The sequence below is a fragment of the Mustela nivalis genome (genome assembly GCF_964662115.1).
Source record: "Mustela nivalis genome assembly, chromosome: 1".
In the NCBI taxonomy this organism is placed as follows: Eukaryota; Metazoa; Chordata; class Mammalia; order Carnivora; family Mustelidae; genus Mustela; species Mustela nivalis.
In genome coordinates this window covers 190,639,171-190,650,040 of record NC_139020.1, presented here as the reverse complement: position 1 = coordinate 190,650,040, position 10,870 = coordinate 190,639,171, and the positions used below count along the sequence as shown (strand labels likewise).

The following is a 10,870-nucleotide window of genomic DNA, read 5'->3' as shown; positions in this document are numbered from 1 at the left end:
AGAGAGCCTGCTTCCTCCTCTCTCTCTGTCTGCCTCTTTGCCTACTTGTGATTTCTCTCTGTCAAATAAATAAATAAAATCTTAAAAAAAAAAATGGAGGGGAGATGGGCCCAGGGGATGACATCACAAAAATAGCAACAGATAAAAGAGGAGCCAAAAGAACCACTACACAACACAAAGCTGAGCAGGGGGAGGAGGATGGGCGAGGGCAAGGGGAGCACAAGGGAGACGGGACACTGGAAGAGAGAATCCCAGAGGCTTCTCCCTTCTTTCTCACAGCCTCTAAAGCTGCTGGCTCCACCTGGACAGGCCAGTGAGTTCTGCAGTGTATGTGTGTGTCTTCTCTTCCCGTGTTAGGGTCCCAAGAGAAGGGGGCAGGGACCACCAACTCCTCCCAGGGCTACACCTGTGCCTGCCTTCTCTACCCCACTGAGGAATGTCTGCCAAGAGCTACAAGAGAGGTAGGGCCCTAGGGTCAGGCTTCTACCGGGCCCCAGGCCCATCTCTGACAAGCAGAAGCTAAAAAATAAAATATTGTGTCACATAAAGCCCAGAGAAGAATAACTGCTACATCACCAGGCTCAAGAAGACAGACTGAAAGGTAGGAAAGAGAAGCAAAACACATCCAGACTCTGGAGCGCATTTCAGGACCATGGCAATGACAGTCCCACTGCCTCCCTCACCCACAGGCTGGGACAGGGATCCTTGTAACAGGAGATGAGGTATAAGGGCTCTGTGCCTCTTCAAGCTTTGTTCAATCAAGCCAGGGAGGCAGAGAAATATAGGAGCCCAAATACAGCAAGTCAAAGCCCTGATGCCAGCGTGCAAGAAATGGGCAAGGCCTGGGAGCAGGGTACAGCCAGAGTCCAGGTCTGAGAACAGCCTGAACTTCAAATATTCTGGTCTGGTCAGACCACGTATCCCAATTTGGGGCAAAAATATGGTCATTAGGAGAAAAGCCCAAGAGAGGCTGAGAAAGGGCTGGTGGCTTTGGTATAAGGGACACATGTCTGGACAGCATCTCTTACCCACCGTCTTAAGGCCCCAAATCACCAAGAAACTGCCTCAGTATGACCTCTCTTGCTTCTTCAAGCTGTTTGGTTCTTTAAGGGGGTAGGACTTGGGTCGGTCTTGGAGGAGGTGAGGGATGGGTAAGAAAAGGGAGAATTCCCCATTTATTCCCTAAAGCTGTCTCCTAAACACCATGAAAGGGATACTGCAGGGATTGGATCCCAACTCTTCTGGCCAGAAACCTTTAACATCCCTGCAAAAACTAAGGCTGTGGGGCTAGAGAGGAGGGTTAGGCATGGGTCCTGGGGTGTCCATCATTGGCACAGAGGAGACCCCTGCCCCCAGATCTTCCTCCAGCCTCTGTTCTGTGACAGTCATTGCCGTAGGCCTTCAGAGACTATAGCCACCACAATGCTTGGCTCAGCTTGGGCATCCTGGATCTCTGTAGATTGCAATACATACAAATAAGTTTCCAGAAGACTGAGAAATCCAGGTTCTTTTGCATGCCCCCCTCAGTTCTTTCTCTGCCCCCAGGAGCCACTGTGTTTCTGCCCCATGGGGATGGGAAGCCAGTGGAAACAAGGACCAAGAACTAGACTTGGAAAACATCAACCTCGCCAGTGTCACCCATTGTTAGCAGCCACCAGCTGCGCCACACCATCACAGATGTACAGACTGGATCTGCTAGTCCTGAGGCAGAGATCACAAGCCCAGATGGTGGAAACCTCAGGGGGTCAGCAACCCATACATGCTCTATCATACCTGTGCATTTGTGGTGGAGCCACTTCTTGAAGGAGGCCTCACACAGAATGGTATGCTGGCCATCACTCACCTCATTGCAGCAGGCACCATATGGGTGTACCAGGCCTGGGGGAGGCGAGGCCCTGGGCACCCACCTGCCTTGCTGGGGGGCGGTGCCAGGCTGTTGGGATCTAGAGTTCCCCCACAATGCTGGGCTGATTCCCATTAAGAGCAGCAGCTGGGGAGCCTGAGTGAGGTTCCTGGGGAAAAGCACTGAGGGCAGGTGGATTCAAGGGCTTTCCCCCAATCCTAACCAGGGCCAGGAAAGCCAGGGTCTGTCTGGACTAAGGAAGAACTTGTATTGGGAGGCAGGCAGGGGAGCCCTTGACCAGGTCTCTGGAGGAGATAAAAAGCTCCTGGCTGCATAAAGTGTTAGGGGAGAGAAAGAAGGGACAGCTCCCCTCTGGGAGTTTGTCCCATGGTGGGTGAGATCATGGGGCCAAATCCTCCGAGTGGGCCTGGCATCATCTGCCTGCCAGGAGGGCTGAAGTTTTGACCCAGAGGCTGGTTGAGGGGTTGGCTAGGAGAGTTCATGTTGCCTGGGGGTGAGTAGCCAGGGCCCTGGGTGGGGGGTGGTGTTTATGTTGAAATTAGGACCCATGGGGTTGTAAGGGAAAGGGAGGTTTATCAATGAAGAAGCTGGAGACATCCTCCACTCCCAAAACCATAGCCTGGGAGTAACTGGCCTGCCACGCCCCCTGTACACAGAAGCTTCCAAAGGGGACAGGACTGCCAAAGAAGGGGGAGTCTGTGCCCCCTACCTTAGGGGCTCTGAAAGTCATCCTCAAAAGGATTGGATGCAACCAGGTGATCCACCATGGGAGTCATGCATGGTGCAAACTCCGTCAGATATGAGTATGCAGGGCCCGGAGTATTTGACCTCCTTTGCTTCTTTTCTGGGTTCTTCATCTGCAGATCTGCTTTGTCCTGCTTCCTCAGGGTGCTAGGTGGAGCAGGGGTGTGTGGGGGGGGCAGCCACTTCCTACCAGCTTGTCAAGGTGGGCGTGGCTCTGAGGTGGCTCTGGTGGCAGGGGCCCAGGGTCAGTGTGGTGGGGGACAGACTCATCCTTGGGGGCATCATCCCTGGGAGGGGGATTAAGGTGCCCTCAAGGAGTGGCCAGGCCAGGTAGCAAGGCGAGGCGCCCAGTAGAGTGCCAGCCACCCAGTCCCAGGAATGAAAATTCTAAGCAAAATTTTAGCAAATCAAATCCAAAACTGTATTAAAAGGATAACACATCAAGACCAACTGGGTTAATCCTAGGAATACAGTTCGTCTAGAATTCAAAAGTCAGGCAATGTTAACATACCAATCATGTTCACAAACTCAGAAAGGAAAACCATATGATCATCTCAATAGATCCAGGAAAAGCATTTAACAAAATCCAAAGCTGTATTCCTGATCTAAACAAAACAAAACAATAACCAAAAAAACCAGAACAAAACCAAAAACCTCTCAGCAAACTAAGAATAGAAGACTTCATTGACCTGATAAAGGACATCTACAAGAAAACCTACCGCTAATATTATACTTAATTATAAAAGGCTGAATGCTTTCCTTTAAGATCAGGAACAAGACAGATTTCCACTCTCACCAGCGCTATTCAACATTGAATTGGAAACTCCAGCCAGTGCAATCAGGCAAGAAATACAAATAAAAGCCATCTACTAGAAAGAAGTAGTCTTTGTTCAGAGATAGTATAATCTTCTAGATAAAAAATATGATGGACTCTATAAAAAAAAGTTACTAGGACAAGTAAATGAGGTTTTTTTAAGGTTGTGGGATACAATACTAGTATACAAAAGTAACTAACAGTATTTTGAATTAAATTTTGAATGGAAAACTGAAAATTGAATTTTATTTTATTTTATTTGCTTAAAAGATTTTATTTATTTGACAGAGATCACAAGCAGGCAGAGAGGCAGGCAGAGAAAGCGGGGTGGCGGGGACGGGAATCAGGCTCCCTGCTGAGCAGAGAGCCTGATGTGGGACTTGATCCCAGGACCCTGACACCATAACCAGAGCTGAAGGCAGAGGCTTAACCCACAGAGCCACCCAGCACCCCTGAAAATTGAATTTTAAAAATAATATAATTTATAACATCAAAAATAAGACAGGCTAAGGAATAAATCTGACAGAAGATGTGAAACATTTGTGCCCTGAAAACCACAAAATATCGCTGGGAGAAATTAAAGAAGATATAAATAATGGAGAGATATATTTTGTTCATGGATCTGGGGGCAAAATAACTAAGATGTCATTTCTTCCCCAATTTATCTACAGATTTAACACAATTCCAGTCAAAAGTCCCAGGAAGAATTTGCATAGAAATTCATAAACTTCTGCTTCTTCAAAAGATGCTGTTATGAAAATGAGAAGATAAGCCACAGACTGGCTAATGTTTGCAATGTTTGTTTCTAATGTTTGCAAATCATATATCTGAAAAAGAACTTGTATCAAGATGGGTATTAGGGAGGGCACATGTGATGAGCACTGGGTATTATATGCAACTAATGAATCAATGAACACTACATCAAAAACTAACAATATAAAAACAGTGGCTAACTAAACATAACAATAGGGTGAAGGGCAGAGGGAGAGAGAGAGAGAGAATCTCAAGCAGATTGCCTGCTGAGTGCAGAGCTGAACACAGGGCTTGAGCCCAGTCCCCTAGGATTATGACCTAAACCGAAGTCAGATGCTTAACCAACTAAGCCACCTATGTGCCCTTTAAACAACTCAGTTTTTGAAATGAGCAAAAGATTTTAGCAGACACTTTACCAAAAAACAAACAAACAAACAAACAAAAAAAAACCCAGAAGCAAAACAAACAAACAAAAATACCCCACAAGTAATAAACATAAGAAAAGATGTTCAATGTCACAGGTCATTAGGGAAATGCAAATTAAAATCCCAGTGAGATAATAATACAAACCTATTAGAATGGCTAAAACTGAAAAGGCCGACCATACCAAATGCTGCATAGGATGTGCAGAAAATGGAACTCATACACAGCTGGCGGAAACAAATTAGTACAACCACTTTGGAAAAGTCTGGCAGTTTCTTAAGAAGTTAAACTTTGACTTACCATATGATCCAGCAATCTATTCATATAATTCCTAGGTATTTGCCCCACAGGAAAGGATATATATGTCTATACAAACACTTGTATATGAGGGTTCATAGCAGCTTTATTTGGAATAGCCAAAAAACTAGAAATGATCCAAATATCCATCCACAAGTGAGTGGATAAGACATTTTTATTATAGCCATATAATAGAATACTACTCGGCAATAAAAGTAATGAGCTTTTGATACATATAATATGAATGAATCTCAAAACATGCTGAGTGAAAGAAGTTAGACCCCTTTCTACACTGCCCCTCTCTCCCTGAAAATGTACATGTGTACCAAATCTGTCTCCATGCCCTCACTACTCAGGAGCAACTCTCAGCTGCTGAGCTTACCACTTTTTGCACCAGTGCTAAAACAACCAGACGCTGCCCACGAGAGCCTCAGAAGCTGGACAGCCTCACTTATCCCTAGCTGTGACTTCCAAGCCAGTGCTATTTTGAACAGTAGCTACATTCATTAGGGCGGCAGCTGTCACAGCGGGATGGCTGGTTTTGGGGCTGGGCTTGGGACTGTGTTTGGGAGCCTCATCACTGGTTATGCCAGGAACTTTTTTTTGAGGCAACAGATCTTCTCCTGTGCCATTCTGGGCTTTTCCTTCTCAGACTCTATGGGGCTCTTTTGCCTGATGGTAGTTTTTCCCATCCTCTTCACCATGTTAAGGAGCCCTTTCCACCACTCATGGCTCTTCCTCCCATGTCTCATCTGCTCTGTATGTTCTTTTTCCTATATATCACTAGGAAGGCTGGAGAAAGTGGTTAGCTCAGGTTTTGGCAGAGGGAGGACAAATAAATACCATATTAAGAAACGACAAAAAAAGATTTTTAAAAAGTACATTCTATATAATTCCACTTATATAAAACTCTAGAAAATACAAAGTAATCAATAGTGATAAAAACAGGTCAGTGATTATTTGAGAAGGAAGGCAGGAAGGAATGAATGCAAAGGAGCATGAAGGAAGTTTGGAGGGTGATGGATATGTTCCTATCTTGACTATGGTGATGGTTTTATGGGTGTACTCACTTAAAAAAAATTTTTTTAAAGACATAATTTTTATTTATCTGAGAGAGCACAAGCAGGGTGAGGGGCAGAGAGAGAAACAGACTCCCCGATGAGCAGGGAACCCGATGTGGGGCTCAATCCCAGGACTCTGGGATCACGACCTAAGCAGAAAGCATACACTTAACCCACTGAGCCATTCAGGTGCCTCTTATGAGTATATTCAAATGTCAAAACCTAACAAATTGTACACTTTAAATGCCTTCAGTTAACTGTCCATTATACTTCAATAAAGCTGTTTTTTAAGAACACAAATTGCTGGGTTCTACCACCAGAGCCTCTGGCTATAAAAATATTTACACACTTCATTAGATCATAATCAATCATTTCAATAGCTTCCTCTTCAAGTCTAAAAATCTATTCACTTAATGGCAAGTTATAATAATTCTGGAATATAAAGTTACTATTTTTTGAAAGGAATTCTGCAAGTAATTTATGGTACAATATATTTATACTGGTTAGTATGGAAAACATAAACAGGAAAAAAAATAAAGGATCCATGAAGTTTAACTTTCTAATTGGCTAAACAGACATGATGATAGGATGACAAAGAAAATGGGGAGGTAAAAAGAAACAGAAGAACCTAAGCCTAGTGGTAAAGTCAGTAAAATAGAATGAGACCTATGATTATTAGACAACAATAATTTTTTTAAAGATCTTATTTATCCATTTGACAGAGAGATCACAAGTACCCAGAGAGGCAGGCAGAGAGAGAGAAGACGGCTGGATGAGCAGGCCTCCATCCCAAGACCCTGGGATCATGACCTGAGCCGAAGGGAGAAGCTTAACCCACTGAGCCACCCAGGTGCCCACAATATACATATATATATATATATATATATATATATATATATATATTTTTTTTTTTTTTTTTAATTTATTTGAGAGAGAGACAGTGAGAGAGAGCATGAGCGAGGAGAAGGTCAGAAGGAGAAGCAGACTCCCCATGGAGCTGGGAGCCCGATGCGGGACTCGATCCCGGGACTCCGGGATCATGACCTGAGCCGAAGGCAGTCGTCCAACCAACTGAGCCACCCAGGCGTCCCTATATTTTTTTTTTTAAAGTAGGCTCCATGTTCAGCACCCAACACGGGGCTTGAACTCACAACCCGAAGATCAAGACCTAAGCTGAGATCAAGAGTTAGATGCCTGACCCAACTGAGCCATCCAGGAGCCCCTGACAATGGTAATCTTAATTTGAAGAAAGGCACAGCATAGCATTCAAGTAGTGGGTAGCAGAGAAAGGCTGGTATTCAGAAGTAGAGAAGTAACAGAGGTAGAATTCTCCTGCCATGCTTTATCTATTTCAAACAAACTGGGAAATTAATTGAAAAAAACTCTAGGAGCTCTATTTTATTAATAAGTGCTAATTTCTATTGGTATAAACACCACAATTCTATCAAGTTGCAGATGGCATGTAAGTAATATATCTACGATATATGGAAGAATATAAAATTGTTAATGATAATTTATTCATTAATATGACTTAACACATTTTGTTATTTAAATATTTATCCATAACCAGAAAAGTTTTTTATCTTCTTCAGCTGCTTTTAGAGGACTAATATTAGGAAATTAGTAATTAAAAATTTCCCCAAGATGGGCGCCTGGGTGGCTCAGTGGGTTAAGCCGCTGCCTTCGGCTCAGGTCATGATCTCAGGGTCCTGGGATCGAGTACCGCATCGGGCTCTCTGCTCAGCGGGGAGCCTGCTTCCTTCTCTCTCTCTGCGTGCCTCTCTGCCTACTTGTGATCTCCCTCTGTCAAATAAATAAATAAAATCTTTAAAAAAAAAAAAATTTCCCCAAGTTAAGGAAGCCTGTAAAATGTATAAAAACAAAGCACAGCAAAGGAAATAGGTGACAAAACCAAAAGACAGGGTGCCTGGGTGGCTCAGTGGGTTGGGCCGCTGCCTTGGGCTCAGGTCATGATCTCAGGGTCCTGGGATAGAGTCCCGTGTCGGGCTCTCTGCTCAGCGGGGAGCCTGCTTCCCTCTCTCTCTCTCTGCCTGCCTCTCCATTTACTTGTGATTTCTCTCTGTCAAATAAGTAAATAAGATCTTAAAACAAAACAAAAAAAAAGACAACAGACAGAATGAGAGAAGATATCTGCAAATGTCTTATCAGATAAAGGGCTAGTATCCAAAATCTATAAAGAACTTATCAAACTCAACATGCCCCAAAAATAATCCAATCAAGAAATGGGCAGAGGACATGAACAGACATTTCTGCAAGGAAGACATCCAAATGGCCAACAGAGACATGCAAAAGTGCTCCACATCACTCGGCATCAGGGATATACAAATCAAAACCACAATGAGATACCACCTCGTACCAGTCAGAATGGCTAAAATTAGCAAGTCAGGAAACAACAGATGCTGGCAAGGATACAGAGAAAGGAGCCTCTTACTTTACATCCTCCTACACTGTTGGTGGGAATGCAAGCTGGTGCAGCCACTCTGGAAAACAGTATGGAGGTTTCTCAAAAAGTTGAAAATAGAGCTACCCTATGACCCAGCAATTGCACTACAGGGTATTTCCCCCAAAGATACAAATGTAGTGATCTGAAGGGATCATGCACTCCAATGTTTATAGCAGCAATGTCCACAATAGCTAGACTATGGGAAGAGCCTAGACATTATCAACAGTTGAAAGGATAAAGAAGATGTGGTATATATACATAATGGAATACTACTCAGCCATTAAAATATGAAATCTTGCCACTTGCAATGACATGGATGGAACTAGAGGGTATTACGCTAAGTGAAATAAGTCAATCAGAGAAAGACAATTATCACATGATCTTACTCATATGTGGAATTTAAGATTTTATTTTATTTATTTGGCAGACAGAGATAACAAGAAGGCAGAGAGACAGGGAGAGAGAGAGGGAAGCAGGCTTCCTGCTGAGCAGAGAGCCTGATGAGGACTCAATTCCAGGACCCTGGGATCATGACCTGAGCCGAAGGCAGAGGCTTAACCCACTGAGCCACCCAGGTGCCCCTCATATGTGGAATTTAAGAAACAAAACAGGAACATGGGGAAAAGAGGAAAAAATAAAACAAGACAAAATCAGAGAGGGAGACAAACCTTAAGAGACTCTAAATTATAGGAAACAATCTGAGGGTAGCTGCGGGGGGGATGAGGTAATTGGGTGAAGGGGATTAAGGAGGGCATGTGATGTAATGAACACTGGATATTATATAAAACTGATGAATCACTAATCTGTATTTCTGAAACTAGTAATAGACTATATGTTAATTAATTGAATTTAAATAAAAACAAAATGGAATATACCCAGTAGTATCAGTTAAAACACCATTAACAGGGCACCTGGGTGGCTCAGTGGGTTAAGCTGCTGCCTTCGGCTCGGGTCATGATCTCAGGGTCCTGGGATCGAGTCCCGCATCGGGCTCTCTGCTCAGCAGGGAGCCTGCTTTCCTCTCTCTCTCTCTCTGCCTGCCTCTCCGTCTATTTGTGATCTCTGTCAAATAAATAAATAAAATCTTTAAAAAAACACCATTAAGAGATACTAAAATTGGTAGATCAAGGAAGTGAGATATAAATATATGTTCAGAATTATTAGAATGAACTAAAATAGGAAGAGTTACAAACTTCATCTTTGGAGTATGCAGTTTGGTGTTGAAAGACCGTATATGAAATTATTTTTGTTTTATTAGACCGTTTTCTACTTGTTGCTTCAACTCTTGCATGTATTATTTTGATACAAATACATACTTTTAAATGAAAGTTATAATTACTTAGAAAAATATAAATACAAAATATATAGCTCAAAGCAGGATGTTGTGACAATTGTTCAAGTCCTGCTCTACCCTTACTAGTCCTATAACATTAGTCAAGATTTTTAACCATTCTGTTCTCAGTTTTCTTATCTGCGAAATATGAATGGAAAAGTGCATGCCTGGGCATCTGGGTGGCCTAGTTGGTTAAGCATCCAACTCTTGATTTCAGCTCAGGTCATGATCTCAGGGTCGTGAGACTGAGCCCCACATCAGGCTTTTTTTTTTTTTTTATAAGATTTTATTTATTTATTTGAGAGAGAGACAGTGAGAGAGAGCATGAGCAAGGAGAAGGTCAGAGAGAGAAGCAGCCTCCCCATGGAGCTGGGAGCCCGATGCGGGACTCGATCCCAGAACTCCAGGATCAAGAACCGAGCCGAAGGCAGTCGTCCAACCAGCTGAGCCACCCCGGCATCCGCCCACATCAGGCTTTACATGGAGTCTGCTTAAGATTCTCCCTCTCCCTTTGTGTCTCTAGCCCCACTTGTGTGTGTGGTCTCTCAAAAATAAATAAATAAATAAATAAAAAGAATAACAGATTAAGTTGTGAGCATATGAAAACAAAAGAAGAGATTTTAACAGAATCTTTCTTAAATGTACTGAAATATTTTTACACTTTTAAGGATATTACCCAGTAACTTCAAAAGGGACTAACAGCCAATAAATTATCAACAAATTAAAATCCAAAGGATACTATCCAAAGGATAGTATCATATACTTTAAAAAAGGGAGATGAAGAAATAAAAGTAATTTGAGATTTTTAAAAAAGGTAAAAAAAAAAAAGTAGTAAATAAGGGAGAATCCAACAATAGCTCCCTACCTATTCAGCTAAAATTTTTTCATCAGAACATTTCATAATATTAACACACTGCCAACAAGGATATGAAATCACTTCATTGATCTGTTATTAAACCAGACTGCTGTTCACTTGTTCATAATAAACAGAAGAAGGTTTTCATTTGAATTTTTAAAAATAAGTTGGAAGTAAAAGGAATCTCATAATGCTGTTTCATTTATTATGCATTTTCTCAAGCACTCCAAACTTACTGAGAAACAACACGAGACATCCAAG

At 42.6% G+C, this 10,870-nt stretch overlaps 1 pseudogene across 1 annotated transcript; it reads right to left on the bottom strand.

The window, feature by feature from the left end:
- Positions 1-1,634: 1,634 nt before the first annotated feature.
- On the bottom strand, positions 1,635-2,800 carry LOC309869139 (pygopus homolog 2 pseudogene; annotated as a pseudogene). The gene has a single exon. The product of its transcript is annotated as a pygopus homolog 2 pseudogene (transcript).
- Positions 2,801-10,870: the final 8,070 nt, after the last annotated feature.